Below are 16,486 nucleotides of genomic sequence, written 5' to 3' on the forward strand. Positions count from 1 at the left end.
CAGTAAGAAGGTGCACAATCCTAAAACATCTCCTTCAGGAGGGAGAAAGGGAAGTACATGTTGCACCCAACACTCTGGAGTCTCAGGGCACTCCCCTAGGGAATAACACTGGGTGGCTCTCAGCACTCGGCACAGTTCTGTGGGATTAAGAGTTGGCACACAATCCTAAAACTTCCTCCCCAGGAGGGAATGAGAAGATTGGAATGGGCATAGCCATTGAAAAGAATTGAGGGATCCTCCAGAATCTCTAGCTGCAATGATTGGTGAAAGGCTTTCCTCTTTAAACCAGTTTGTAAAGACTGAAGAGGTGACTGCTTCTTCCAGTGCACACACACCAATACAAGGCTATAAGAAACATAAAGAATCAGGGGGAAATGACACCACAAAAGGAGCAAATTAAATCTCCTGTAACAGATAACAAAGAAATGGAGATCTACAAACTGACTGAAAAAGAATGCAAAATAATCATGTTAAAGAAGTCCAGTGAGCTACAAGAGAACACAGATAGATAATTCAATGAAATCAGGAAAACAAAACATGAACAAAATGAAAAACTCAACAAAGAGATAAAAAGTATAAAAAGGAAACTAATGGGAATTCTGGAACTGAAGAATACCATGACTGAACTGAAAAATTCAATAGCTTCAACAGCAAACTCAGTCAAGCAGAAGACAATCAGTGAACTCAAAGATGATATCTGAAATTACACAGCTAGAGGAACAAAAAGGAAAAAGAGTGAAAAAGAGTGAAGAAAACCTATGACACTATCAAGGGAATCAACATATACATTATGGGAGTCCCAGAATAACAGCAAACATAAAGGGGAAGATAACTTATTTAAATAAATAATGGCTGAAAACTTCCAAATCTGGGAGAAATGGATATCCAGATTCATTACACCCAAAGTTCCAAAATAAAGTGAACCTAAAGGGTTATTAAATTGTTAAATATCAGAGAGAATTGTGAAAGCATCCAGAGAAAAGCAATTCAGCACATAAAAGAGAACCCCCCTGACCAGTCCCTCCCATCAAGCCTCTTAGATAGTGTCATCCAGCAGAGAGCAGAAGCAAGAAGAACTACAGTCCTGCAGCCTGTGGAACAAAAACCACATTCACAGAAAGAAAGACAAGATGAAAAGGCAGAGGGCTATGTACCAGATGAAGGAACAAGATAAAACCCCAGAAAAACAACTAAATGAAGTGGAGATAGGCAACCTTCCAGAAAAAGAATTCAGAATAATGATAGTGAAGATGATCCAGGACCTCGGAAAAACAATGGGGGCAAAGCGAGAAGATGGAAGAAATGTTTAACAAAGACCTAGAAGAATTAAAGAACAAACAAACAGAGATGAACAATACAATAACTGAAATGAAAACTACACTAGAAGGAATCAATAGCAGAATAACTGAGGCAGAAGAACGGATAAGTGACCTGGAAGACAGAATGGTGGAATTCACTGCCATGGAACAGAATAAAGAAAAAAGAATGAAAAGAAATGAAGACAGCCTAAGAGACCTCTGGGACAACATTAAACACAACATTTGCATTATAGGGGTGCCAGAAGGAGATGAGAGAGACAAAGGACCAGAGAAAGTATTTGAAGAGATTACAGTCGAAAACTTCCCAAACATGGGAAAGGAAATAGCCACCCAAGTCCAGGAAGCGCAGCGAGTCCCATACAGGATAAGCCCAAGGAGAAACATGCCGAGACACACAGTAATCAAATAGGCAAAAATTAAAGACAAAGAAAAAATACTGAAAGCAGCAAGGGAAAAATGAAAAATTATATACAAGGGAACTACCATAAGGTTAATAGCTGATTTCTCAGCCAGAAGGGAGTGGCATAATATACCTAAAGTGATGAACAAGAAGAACCTAGAACCAAGATTACTCTCCCTGGCAAGAATCTCATTCAGATTCGATGGAGAAATCAAAAGCTTTACAGACAAGCAAAAGCTAAGAGAATTCAGCACCACCAAACCGTATCTACAACAAATGCTAAAGGAACTTCTCTAAGTGGGAAACACAAGAGAAGAAAGGACCTACAAAAACAAACCCAAAACAATTAAGAAAATGGTCATAGGAACGTATATATCGATAATTACCTTAAACGTGAATGGATTAAATGCTCCAAACAAAAGACACAGGCTCGCTGAATGGATACAAAAACAAGACCCATATATATGCTGCCTACAAGAAAACCACTTCAGACTTAGGGACACATACAGACTGAAAGTGAGGGGATGGAAAAAGATATTCCATGCATATGGAAATCAAAAGAAAGCTGGAGGGCTTCCCTGGTGGCACAGTGGTTGCAAATCCGCCTGCCGATGCAGGGGATACAGGTTCGTGCCCCGATCCAGGAAGATCCCACATGCCGAGGAGCGGCTGGGCCCGTGAGCCATGGCCGCTGAACCTGCGCGTCCGGAGCCTGTGCTCCGCAACGGGAGAGGCCACAACAATGAGAGGCCCGCGTACCACAAAAACAAAAACAAACAAACAAACAAAAAAAAGAAAGCTGGAGTAGCTATACTCATATCAGATAAAATAGAATTTAAAATAAAGAATGTAACAAGAGACAAGGAATGACACTACATAATGATCAAGGGATCAATCCATGAAGAAGATACAACAATTATAAATATATATGCAACCAAAGAGGAGCACCTAAATACATAAGGCAACTGCTAACAGCTATAAAAGAGGAAATCGACAGTAACACATTAATAGTGGGGGACTTAACACCTCACTTACACCAATGGACAGATCACCCAAAATGAAAATAAGTAAGGAAACAGAAGCTTTAAATGACACAACAGACCAGATATATTTGATATTTATTAAGACATTCCACCCAAAAACAGCAGTTACACTTTCTTCTCAAGTGCACATGGAACATTCTCCAGGACAGATCACATCTTGGGTCACAAGTCAAGCCTCAGTAAATTTAATAAAATTGAAATCATATCAAGCATCTTTTCTGACCACAATGCTATGAGATTAGAAATCAATTACAGGGGAAAAAAACTGTAAAAAACACAAACACATGGAGGCTAAATAATATGTTACTAAATAACCAAGAGATCACTGAATAAATCAAAGAGGAAATCAAAAAATACCTAGAGACAAATGACAATGAAAACACGACAATCCAAAACCTATGGGATGCAGCAAAAGCAGTTCTAAGAGGGAAGTTTGCAGCTGTACAAGCCTACCTCAAGAAACAAGAAAAATCTCAAACAATCTAACCTTACACTTAAAGGAACTACAGAAAGAAGAACAAACAAAACCCAAAGTTAGCAGAAGGAAAGAAATCATAAAGATCAGAGCAGAAATAAATGAAATAGAAACAAGGAAAACAATAGCAAAGATCAATAAAACTAAAAGCTGGTTCTTTGAGAAGATAAACAAAATTGATAAACCATTAGCCACACTCGTCAAGAAAAAGAGGGAGGGGACTCAAATCAGTGAAATTAGAAATGAAAAAGGAGAAGTGACAACAGACACCACAGAAATACAAAGCATCCTAAGAGACTACTACAAGCAACTCTATGCCAATAAAACGGACAACCTGGAAGAAGTGGACAAAATTCTTAGAAACATATAACCTTCCAAGACTGAACCAGGAAGAAACAGAAAATATGAACAGACAAATCACAAGTAATGAAATTGAAACTGTGATTAAAAATATTCCAACAAACAAAGTCCAGGACCAGATGGCTTCACAGGTGAATTCTATCAAACATTTAGGGAAGAGCTAACACCCCTCCTTCTCAAACTCTTCCAGAAAACTGCAGAGCAAGGAACACTCCCAAACTCATTCTATGAGGCCACCATCACCCTGATACCAAAACCAGACAAAGTTACTACAAAAAAAGAAAATTACAGACCAATATCACTGATGAATATAGATGCAAAAGTCCTCAACAAAATTCTAGCCAACAGAATCCAACACCACATTAAAAGGATCATACACCATGATCAAGTGGGATTTATCCCAGAGATGCAAGGATTCGTCAATATACGCAAATCAATCAATGTGATATACCATATTAACAAATTGAATAATAAAACCATATGATCATCTCAACAGATGCAGAAAAAGCTTTTGACAAAATTCAACACCAATTTGTGATAAAAACTCTCCAGAAAGTGGGCATAGAGGGAACCTACCTCAACATAATAAAGGCCATATATGACAAACCCACAGAAAACATCATTCTCAATGGTGAAAAACCAAAAGCATTTCCTCTAAGATCAGGAATGAGAAAAGGATGTCCACTCTCACCACTATTATTCAACATAGTTTTGGAAGTCCTAGCCTTGGCAATCAGAGAAGAAAAAGAAATAAAAGGAATACAAATTGGAAAAGAAGTAAAACTGTCAGTGTTTGCAGATGACATGATACTATACACAGAGAATCCTAAAAATGCCACCAGAAAACTACTAGAGCTAATCAATGAATTTGGTAAAGTTGCAGGATACAAAATTAATGCACAGAAATCTCTTGCATCCTATACACTAAGGATGAAAAATCTGAAAGAGAAATTAAGGAAACACTCCCATTTACCACTGCAACAAAAAGAAATTAAATACCTAGGAATAAACCTACTTAGGTAAACAAAAGACCTGTATGCAGAAAACTATAAGACACTGTTGAAAGAAATTAAAGATGATACCAACAGATGGAGGGATATACCATGTTCTTGGATTAGAAGAATCAATATTGTGAAAATGACTATACTACCCAAAGCAATCTACAGATTCAGTGCAATCCCTATCAAATTACCAATGGCATTTTTTACAGAACTAGAACAAATCATCTTAAAATTTGTATGGAAACACAAAAGACCCCGAATAGCCAAAGCAGTCTTGAGGGGAAAAAAACGGAGCTGGAGGAATCAGACCCCCTGACTTCAGACTATACTACAAAGCTACAGTAATCAATAAAATATGGTACTGGCACAGAAACATATATCAATGGAACAAGATAGAAAGCCCAGAGATAAACCCATGCACCTATGGTCAACTAATCTATGACAAAGGAGGCAAAGATATACAATGGGGAAAAGACAGTCTCTTCCATAAGTGGTGCTGGGAATACTGGACAGCTACATGTAAAAGAATGAAATTAGAACACTCCCTAATACCATACACAGAAATAAACTCAAAATGGATTTGAGACCTAAATGTAAGACCGGACACTATAAAACTCTTAGAGGAAAACATAGGAAGAACACTCTTTGACATAAATCACAGCAAGATCCTTTTTGATCCACCTCCTAGAGTAATGGAAATAAAAACAAAAATAAACAAATGGGACCTAATGAAGCTTCAAAGCTTTTGCACAGCAAAGAAAACCATAAACAAGACGAAAAGACAACCATCAGAATGGGAGAAAATATTCGCAAATGAATCAATGGACAAAGGATTAATCTCCAAAATATATAAACAGCTCATGCAGCTCAATATTAAAGAAATAAACAACACAATCCAAAAATGGGCTGAAGACCTAAATAGATATTTCTCTAAAGAAAACATACAGATGGCCAAGAAGCACATGAAAAGCTGCTCAACATCACTAATTATTAGAGAAATGCAAATCAAAACTACAATGAGGGGGCTTCCCTGGTGGCGCAGCGGTTGAGAGTCTGCCTGCCGGTGCAGGGGACACGGGTTCGTGCCCCAGTCCGGGAAGATCCCACATGTCGCAGAGCAGCTGGGCCCGTGAGCCATGGCCGCTGAGCCTGCGCGTCTGGAGCCTGTGCTCCGCAACGGGAAAGGCCACAACAGTGAGAGGCCCGCGTACTGCAAAACAAAACAAAACGAAAAACTACAATGAGGTATCACCTCATACCAGTTAGAATGGGTATCATCAGAAAATCTACAAACAACAAATGCTGGAGAGGGTGTGGAGAAAAGGGAACCCTCTTGCACTGTTGGTGGGAATGTAAATTGATACAGCCACTATGGAGAACACTATGGAGGTTCCTTAAAAAACTAAAAATAGAATTACCACATATGATCCAGCAATCCCACTACTGGGCATATACCCAGAGAAAGCCATAATTCAAAAAACCCATGTCCCCCAATGTTCATTGCAGCACTATTTACAATAGCCAGGTCATGCATTATGCATTACATATTTTTTCAATCAAGGTCAGTACATCCATCTAGCTGGCTAGCTATGGCTCTGTAAGTTAAGACACCATACTATTGGACACGTCAAGATTGATTATGCCCAAATATACATGCATCTAGATGCATACACACATTATTAGTAAGTTAATTTCTAAACGCAGTTTGGGAACTAGAAGCCTTTCAAAGGCATGGTGTTCTAGCAAGATTATCGAAACCTACAAGTTGTTGTATCTTTTAACCACGGTAGCATTTGATTCCTCAAGTATAATATGAGGACATATGACTTCTGAGAATGAAGATGAAAAAAGTAGTGTCACTTAAGTAAATCATTGTATTGTGGTCTAAACATTACTTTTCTCAGTCAATCCAGAATCTTCAGATCGTGCATAATCATGTTCATGTATTGCTTCATATATTATATTTCTCTCCAATTATATTGTCACATTATTGAGAACTGGACTCAGCTTGATTTTTTTCCTGTGTTCCCCAGAGAGCCTAGGACAATTGTGGAAGATATAAAAAGTGATTATATGAAGGAGGAGAATACAGAGATCTTCTTAAAAATGAGATTACATTCATTTATTCATTTTCAAACAGTGCCTTGAACACAGTGGCAATAGATAATTTTTGTTGGATGAATGAATTAATAAATTTTCCTTATGATGCTGGAGTTTAACAGAGCAAGAGTTTTGAAATCTGATAGAGCTGATTTTTTTTTCAGGCTGTCTTGCTTGAGAAGGCAATGAACTTCTCGGAGACTCTGTGCATCATCTCTAAAATGGAGGTTCTGGCTTCCTAAGGAGGTCAGTTGGAGGATTAAATGAGATCGTAAATGTCAGAAGAATCCATGATGATAACAGTCTTCCTTGATTTGTATCACTTCACCTTCCTGGGTCAATCAATACAAGGCCCTTTTGCAGTTCTTTGTGCTGCTGGTGCATTTGAATGGTATATGCCAGATCTCGTGGAGCCTAATCACTAGTTATAAACCCACTAACAAGGCTCTGGGGCAGGGGGATCTTTGAATATTGGAAACTCAGCCTCAATAAATCTAACTATCCTGTTAACATTGTTCTGGGCACTTTGACCTATTCCACATGAGAATGTCTCAGTTATTTCTGCTGATTTTGAGAGGTAGAAAAAGAAATCTCTACCTACTTATAGTTCAGAAGATCCAAGGTAAAATGCAGAGAAAACTAAATAGATGGTCCATTTGTAAAAAAAAAAAAAAAAAAGATATAGGGTAACACAGTGTTTTCTAAGTGTAGTCCCTGTAACCTCTAGGTTCTGCCAAGCCCTTCCAGGTCTCCTGGGAATTAAGGCAAAGGGAAAGTTTGACTGGATGTCTGAGCCCTATGCCCACTTCAATCAGGACAGGTTCATTTTTATCCGGTTTATTGGGGGGGGGGCTTCTATGGAAGATGATGTTTGAATAAAGGTTTCTACTGCTAAAATAATGTCAAAAGTTACTTACGTGGTGACAAAACACTGTGTTTAGTGTCAGGAAATGGTGATGAGGATAAGTATTATCTGTATTATCTGATAAGTATTATAATTTACTAGAAATATTCACAGAGTACCTCATGTAATCCTTACAAATAGATATTATGAAGTAGGTACCTTCTTATCCTCATTTTTCAAATGATGAAAACTGAGATTCAGAGAGTTTAAAAGAATTGCTCTGAGGGAGGAGACAGATGGGCCCCTGGGGCAAACGGTTTGAGTTTGTTCCTTGTGGACTGATGCTCCCAGATGGGAATAACAGTACAATTGGGAGAGGAGGCTGGGCCCTGCCCAGATACGAGGTAAGAGACCACATATTCCTCATTCTCGAAGTTAGGAGACCTCCCTGACTACACATGTGCAGAAAGGCTCCTTGGAGGTCAAAAGGGGAGTGATGCTAACTGATGACAACTGCTGTTCACTACCCATAGCCCTCTTCGGTAGAATCCATCTTGGCTAAGAGATGTGTGCACACACATGGGAAAATCCTGAGATATACCAAATACAGACTTTGAACCAGGCAAATCAAAATGATTGGCCAAAGGAAACCTGGAAGAAATGACCCATAAAAGTGATTCAAACTGCCACGAGGGCACAGCTCTCTCTCTGAGCCCGCCCATGCGTCTATCCACACGTACTCTTTTTTTTCTCTTAATAAATACTTGTTTCACTACTTTCCCTCTTTGTGGGAATTCTTTTTCTGCAAAGCCGTAGGGCCAGGGCCTTGTCACTGACCACTAGTCTAGTGTCTAGGATTTGGTGCTCTCGCCACTGCGACCTGACCTCAATCACTGGCGGGGAAAAAAACCCTGCTTCAAGCCGCTGCAGACCGACGCCACCGGTCTGCAGATTCACCGCTGCAGATCAGCCCAAGTTGTACAGCTAGTTAGTGGTAGAAGTGGGATTAAAATTTACACGTTACAGCAGTTGAACTGGCTTTACGACTTGGCTTTGCCAGTTACTGGCTGTGTGGAATTAAGTAAACCTTATCCTCTTTTTGGTACTAGTTTCCTCATCTGTAATGCATCTGTAAAGGTTTCAGGCTAGAAGGTCTCTACTATAAGCCAACTGATATACTGAAGTTCCAAATGTATTCTGTTTGAAGAAAAATATTCAACGATTAAGAAAAAACCCCACTGTCCTATATTAAGTAACGTTGGACATCTCCTGCTGATTTGATTACATTTGATTTTTAGCAACAGTGTCCATTATAGCAAAGGTGTCCATACTGTGTGCACTTAAGCCATTTTAACCATCATATACTGCTATTTTGTAGATATAGGACTTCCTGTAAAATTCATCACAAACTGAAACATCTCTGGCAAGCACACATATGTATATGCACAAACGTACATGCATATGCATCCCAGATGAAAATGCCCGTTGTATAGCTGTCTTAGCTTGGGCTGCCGTAATTAAATAGTATAGATTGGGTGTCTTAAACAATAGGAGTTCATTTATCACAGTTCTAGAGGCTGGGAATTTCAAGATCAAAGCACCAGCAGATTTGTTTCCTGTTGAGGGCCTTTTTCTGGTTTGCAGACTGCACCTTCTCAGTCTGTCCTCACATGGCAGAGGGAGAAAGAAAGAGAGCTCTGGACTCTCTTCCTTTTCCTACAAGGACAGCAATCTCATCATGAGGGTCCAATCCTCACGATCTCATCTAAAGCTATGACCTCTCAAAGGTCCTACCTCTCTTCACATTGGGGGCTAGAACTTCGACACATGAATTTGGGGAGGACCCAAACATTCAGTCCATCACAATAGCTGAACTTAATGGGTAGACAGTGTGAGTAAAATCAGTCAGAAAACAAAAGCAGAAGTTTAGCTGGGAGGTGCCTCAGCTATGAAGAAGTACAGATTAAAGACTCTTTGACATTAGAGATAATGGACTTGAAAGAGCCATTGTGACCCCTCTTGATGATAATGGAAGCCTCGTTGCCATCTATTGAGATTCTAATAGCATACTGGAGAGCTTCATAATGAATGTACTGAAATAGCAGATCTTTAACATCTTCATACTTTTGATCTTACTTTCTCTCTGTGTCTCTACACTATACCATTTATAATTTTTAATGAGCTAAACAACTAGCCAGCAAAATAAAATGTTAACACCATGAAATGCATGCTTTAAATATGAGCTGTGTTCTAGACGTTTCCCCTCACCTGTCTTTCTTAAAGCATCTGTATATAGTCTTCAAAGTTTTTAAGCCTTTTTTGAATGCATCTTTTGCCATACTGGCCCGGGATTACAAATTACATCTTGACATGAACTCCCTCTTTCAGTGTGTTCTTACAAATTTCTCCGACAGCTTCCTTTTCTTTTGGATAATTAACTCTAACTAAATGATATTTGTTGACAAAAGAAGATGATTTGCACTTACAGCTGTATTAGTTAGGGTGCAGTAAGTAAAGGAGAAGGCGTTGGTGCATTTGACAATTTCTCTTCTCGTATAGTTAGCTGTGCAAATGCCTCACGCCTCAATTCATCATTTCAAAAAAACACATATCACTATGTGTCGGATGCTGTGCTAGGAGCTAGGAAGAAAGAGAAGAGGAAACAGGCATTCAGTTGTAAGCTGCCTGAAAGCCCTGGGTCTAGTGCAGCCCTCTATACATATAGGATACTTTAAAAGTATCTGTTGAAGTGGACGCAGTTGAAGTAATTATTGTAGAAAGATAATTGGGTTGTAGATAAGGTAGAAACATGGACCTCAGTTTCTCCACCTATGAAATGATACAGTAGATACATATTATCCTTAATGTGTGTATCTGTAAGGGTATAACTGAGCAGGACCCTGTGGGGCCTGCCCAGGACACACCCCACCCCCATATCCTCTGCTGTAGCTCCCCTCTGAAGTAGCTAGATAATAGTATCTCATGCATATTTCCTGAGCTTTTCAGATGCTAAAAATCACCACCAGATGAAATAAATTAACTACATGATCAGGAGCACTTAGCCCCAGACCTTCTGGCACCTAAAGGATTGATAACCGCACTGTTATCTCACCATCAGCCAGAGAATTGTGCATGAGCTGATCACATATCCTGCAACCCCATCCCTCACCTGCACTTTAAAAATGCTTCACTGGGACTTCCCTGCTGGTGCAGTGGTTGAGAGTCCGCCTGCCAATGCAGGGGACACAGGTTCGAGCCCTGGTCCGGGAAGATCCCACATGCCGCGGAGCAACTAAGCCTGTGCGCCACAACTACTGAGCCCCCGTGCCACAACTACAGAAGCCTGTGCACGTACAGCCTGTGCTCCACAGCAAGAGAAGCCACTGCAATGAGAAGCCTGCACACCACAACAAAGAGTAGTGCCCACTCATTGCAACTAGAGAAAGCCTGTGTGCAGCAATGAAGACCCAATGTAGCCAAAAATTAATTAATTAATCTATCTATCTATTTATTTATTTTAAAATGCCTTGCTGAAACCCTTCGGAGAGTTCAGGGTTTTGGGGGCACAAGCCACCCATTCTTGCTCAGCCCTGCAATAAACCTTTCTCTGCTCCAAACTCCGACGTTTCGGTATTGTTTGGCCTCCCTGTGCGTCAGGCACGCAAACTTGCTTTTGGTAACAAGGGAAGTAATGTCATGAGGGAGGTGAATTTTTGCTTTCCTCTTAATTATAAAATAAAATAAAATTACCTCTTTCCTCCAAATCATTCAATGATGAAGGGAGTAAGGTGGGCATGATATCCTATCCCCCGTGATTTTGCTTCTTCTGAATTTTTGCCCACTTTTAAGAATGTGTCCATGACCGTTCACTCAACAGTCATCTGTCCCATGAACTAAGAGAAAAGACTTATTAAGGAATTAAGAAATTTACAAAATCAACATTTCCTTCTTATCTTGGAATCTACACAATCCACTGAAATCCATACTCTTGCATGATTCTTGTTTATCCACAGCACAGTAATAATAGGTTCAAGAAAAGTCTCATAGTCATGATCTGAAATCCAACTGCCAGTTCTTTAGAGCGAGGTGTACCTATTAAGAATTAGGAGAGAAGCAAACTGGGAGGAAAAAATTACACTAAAATGTGAATGACTGATAGAGTTCTGTATTTTTTTAATTGAAAATATACTTATTAAGTAAATATCTAACTTATAGAATTTCACATAGCTCAATTAGTGGAAATAACACATTCCAAGTTGTTCAGAAGTCTTCTTGGTGGATTTGGTATCACATGTATAGTTTATCATAGAATCATGCTCCTTTAGCTATTGACCCATTCACAACCTCTGAACCCAAAGACTGAGCTCAAAGCCTGTCTCCTCTAGGGAACTGTTCTGACTGCTCCAGGCAAAGAAAGTTACTTCTACTGTATTCGTTTAAGACCTTTGTTATATCTGTATTGTAGCATTCATCATATCCTGTGAGCATCTCAGGGTGTTTTGGGATCTGACTAGAATACCTGGTATGTAGTGGCTGCAAACTAGATAGGGGTTTCATTGGTATTACAACTACTTGTATGCTTTCTACTGGCCCTAGATAAGGAATGAATCACATCTAGCCTTAGGGCCGCAGTAAAGAAGAATGATCTAGAAAATGAACCATCAGCAAGTATGATGGTCAGGAAAATAGTGGAATAAGGATTGGTGGCGATGCACAGATTCTAATCTCTTCCAGTGTTGTGTAACTGGTTTTGACCAGTCTTCTTCTGGGTAGACTGTGTTAGACAAACAACCTTGAGTTTCCCAAGGCTAGATTTATCTAACGCAATCAGCCTTACTATTAGAACTTATGGATCAGCTAATTTATTCTATGACTAGTTGTGACTTACTAAAATATAAGTTGGACAAATGTTAATGCTAAATTGATAAAACAAAGTCTGGCAAACCTATAGCACAAAAGCCACCAGTCACCCATCTTGCTAACAATATTTAGAAGTATAATAGTTGACTTTGTTAAGTGCTTAGGTAATAGCTATTTGTAGGTAAAACTCCAACATCCATTCTGCATTTGATCTAGAGAAGTTCAATCCAGTTTGGGCTGCTGAGTTGAGCATCTGACATGTGGATACAAAGCCTGGAGCTGCTGGAGCCATTTTGCTACTATAGAGGAAGCCAGTCTGGGGAAACATCTGGCCCAGGTAGGAGAGCAGAGCTGAGATAATCATAGAGAAATAGAACCACTGATGACATCATGAACCTGTGGTCCAAACTTTGGCTGAAACATATCCAACCTCTAGAGCTTGAATGAGTCAGTTATCATTATTATTATTTTTTTAATATTTATTTGGCTGTACCGGGTCTTAGTTGTGGCAGGCAGGCTCCTTAGTTGTGGCATGCGAACTCTTAGTTGCAGCATGCATGTGGGATCTGGTTCCCTGGCCAGGGATTGAACCCAGGCCCCCTGCATTGGGAGTGTGGAGTCTTAGCCACTCCACCACCAGGGAAGTTCCCCATTATTCTCGAAATATGTTTTATGTATTTGATTGGGTTTTATAATACTTTCTATGGAAGGGCATCTTATTCACACAGTTCACTCTGTGACAAGCCTTATACTGAGCTCTTTAGATAGGCTTCCTCACTTAATCCTCACCAAAAACCCTGTAAAGGAAGCAGGACAGCCATTGGGGCAGTCATTCCCGCTGAAACCAGATATACTGTCAAAGCGTCATGAATGGGGAGCTCTGGGTAGCTGTTCCCAGTCAACTAGAGGGGACACGGACAATGAAAGAGATTGCTTTCTCTGCCATAAACCGTGCTGCCTGGAAGCTCTGGGTCTAATGCAGCACTCTATACACTTAGGGTACTTAATAAATATCTTTGAAGGGTACTGAGTGGGGAGAATAAATGCAGAAAGATCACCAGAGAAGTGCCTTCAATGGCTTCCTCTTTCCAATGCCTGAGGCCCCAAGAACCTAATGAACAATGACTGCAGAGTCTTCTCATAGACAAGAGGAATTCCCCTCGCTCTGTCTCTGATCATTTCCTTCAAGCTTTTGCTCTCATAGATAATGCTCAGTATCTGTTTTTTTTCGGACTTCTCCTCTATCTGAACCCTTAAAGTTGATTATTCATTTGGCCTGTCTATCCACAATTTGATAGAGCTTCTATTTTCTATTTTTCATCCCTGGACTAAAGCATCCTTAACTCTTTATAAATGAACATCTTAGTAAATTCTTTAGTCAGCCCTATTGTCAGCTTTACATCAGGAGAAGTATCCTTTACTAGTGGGAAATGAGGTAATGAACTGCCCCAGGAAGACATTTTTACATGTTAAATACAGGATTTGTCAGACTGCTTTATTGCCATAAAGATGAAAATTATGCTTTATGCATTAATATTACTTTTTTTTGGTCCATAACTCAACCTAGCTGAGGCTTTAGTGACATAATCTGGTCAGAGAAGTTCACCATGCACCTCTATGGAAGACAAAAAATGCACATTCAAGTTGCCCGGGAGCTACATAAAGGTTTGAAAACAGTCACAGTTCACACAGTAGCAATCGTTTCTTGTCACCAGCGGGAATTAGAATAGCATCCTATATTGTAAAAGATTACACTTTTGATCGTTGTTATCTATGGCAATATGTTAGCATCCAAGTGGGGCTTTCCTATTACAATCAACTTATTGACAATGAGTCTATGACAGGAAAAAAAAAGACAACAGAGAAAGAACAAGGGAAGTACGTAACTGTAACTTCAAATTGAATAACAAGGTTATTCTTATTCTGTTGTTGAATATGAAACCTGATGCCAATGCTTTTGTATTTCTACTTGCCATTTAGTATGGAGTAGAACTGGCAGAGGCAGTTGTCAATTGCTTGTTGAAATGAAATGGTACATTTTGGTGGAAGAAAGCTACCACCTGTGCCACCTTCCAGTAGGTGTAATTATACCTCAATGATCCATGGCAGGATTAAGCAATATTTGTATTTTATACAAACAAAGTAGCTCTTCCTTGTCAGACAAGTTTTGACAAATAATAAAAAGGAAATAAAATATATTCTTTCTCAATATAACATTAAGAAACTTTGAATTAGATTTAATTTCCTAGATATGTCTCTGTGATAGTGTCTATATGCTATGTAAGAGACTAGATGTAGAAACCCTATGACAGTTATATCTAGGAAAACCAATGATTATGATCCATGTAACATTATTACTGTTACTACTATTGCTACTAACTGTACTTGTCACACGGGCAAGCTTTCCTGAATCTGTCTTTTCTGTTTGGAAACCCCATATCATGAGGCAGAGCTCAATTCTCACTCATCATTTTAATCTGCATCAAAATTTAAGAACATGTGGTCTGGGGTGAGTTCTAGGATTTAGGCTAGTAAAAAACCAAGCAAACAAAACTCCCAGGCTGGGTGGAGAACCTGTAGATTAGCCCAGGGATTCTCTGCCCATGACTTTCCACCTAAGATCTTTATTTTGTTGTCTGTCTGTGACACAGATCTTTAAGTAGTTTCACTTCTTGAAGAATTTCCTCTCCTAAGCCCTCCAGGAAATTTAGCATTATTGGTTCAAATTGCCCCTAGCAATATTAATACATGTTATTTTAAAACTATTGCAGACAACCTTCAGAGTTTACTCGATCCTTAGTAATGTTTTGTTTTCTTAGGATTCCATAATTATATCTTTCTATTTATTATTACTTTTTAATGGGAAACAACATTTATTAGTACAGGAGAGTCTATATGCCTCCCCATTGACTCCAGAGAGGCTTATCTAACACCAAAAAAAAAAATCTTCCCTCTCCAGAAACCAACCCACATCTCTAGGATTCATAAGGATGCCTTCTGGGTTGATATATAGCACCATAATGCAAAGCTAAATTCTAGAAGCAAAGATGAGTTTCAGATGGTTATCTTACTTATACCTGAAGTATGTACCAGGTAGGTTTCAGGAAGACTCCTTGAATTCTTTGTGCCAAATATATACCCAGAAATGGACTTGTGGTGGTTATTATTATTGCCCAACAGGTGAATGGATAAAGAAGATGTGGTATAGATACACAATGGAATACTATTCAGCCATAAAAAAGAATGAAATAATGCCATTTGCAGCAACATGGATGGACTTGGAGGATATTATGCTAAGTGAAATAAGGCAGAAAGAGAAAGACAAATACTGTATGTGGAATCTTATACATTCCACTTATATGTGGAATCTAAAAAAGTAGTGAATATTTAAAAAAGGAAACAGACTCACAGATATAGAAAACAAACTAGCAGTTACCAGTGGGGAGAGGAAAGGGGGGATGAGCAAGGTAAGGGCAGGGGATTAAGAAGTACAAACTATTATGTATAAAATAAATAAGCTACAAGGATGTATCGTACAACACAGGGAATGTAGCCAATATTTTATAATAACTGCAAATGGAGTATAACCTTTGAAAATTGTGAATCGTTATGTTGTACACCTGTACCTTCTATAACATTGTACATCCACTATATCTCAGTTTTTTTTTTAAAAAAAGAGTTAAACCCTGTCTTTGAGGCACCCATCCTCTGCTACTCGAGGTTCTATTGATTTGTCAATTACACTGATGCACACAGATCCCACAAACTCCCATCCCTACCACAACAGAAGACCCAGGCTGAACCAATCATTGTACTCCATCCTTGGTACAATCTTGGTCCAGGAGTGGACAGTGGACCCATGGAGAGATAATTAGTATCTTCCCCAAGATTCAGAAATTGGAAGAAAGAAGAAATCTTTCCACTAGATTAACTAAGGAAAATGTGAGTCTAGAGATATCTGTAGCCATCTTACCCATCACATGTAGAGCACCTCTATGCAGAATGCAGCCAAGTAAAACAAAGAGATGGTGAGAGAGAAGGATTTGAGCCTCCGGACTCAGCATCTCAATTCATGTATTTCTCA

This window comes from Delphinapterus leucas, chromosome X (genome assembly GCF_059928025.1).
Source record: "Delphinapterus leucas isolate spDelLeu-1000000601 "Yukka" chromosome X, BTC_Dleu_Yukka2, whole genome shotgun sequence".
Classification (NCBI taxonomy): domain Eukaryota; kingdom Metazoa; phylum Chordata; class Mammalia; order Artiodactyla; family Monodontidae; genus Delphinapterus; species Delphinapterus leucas.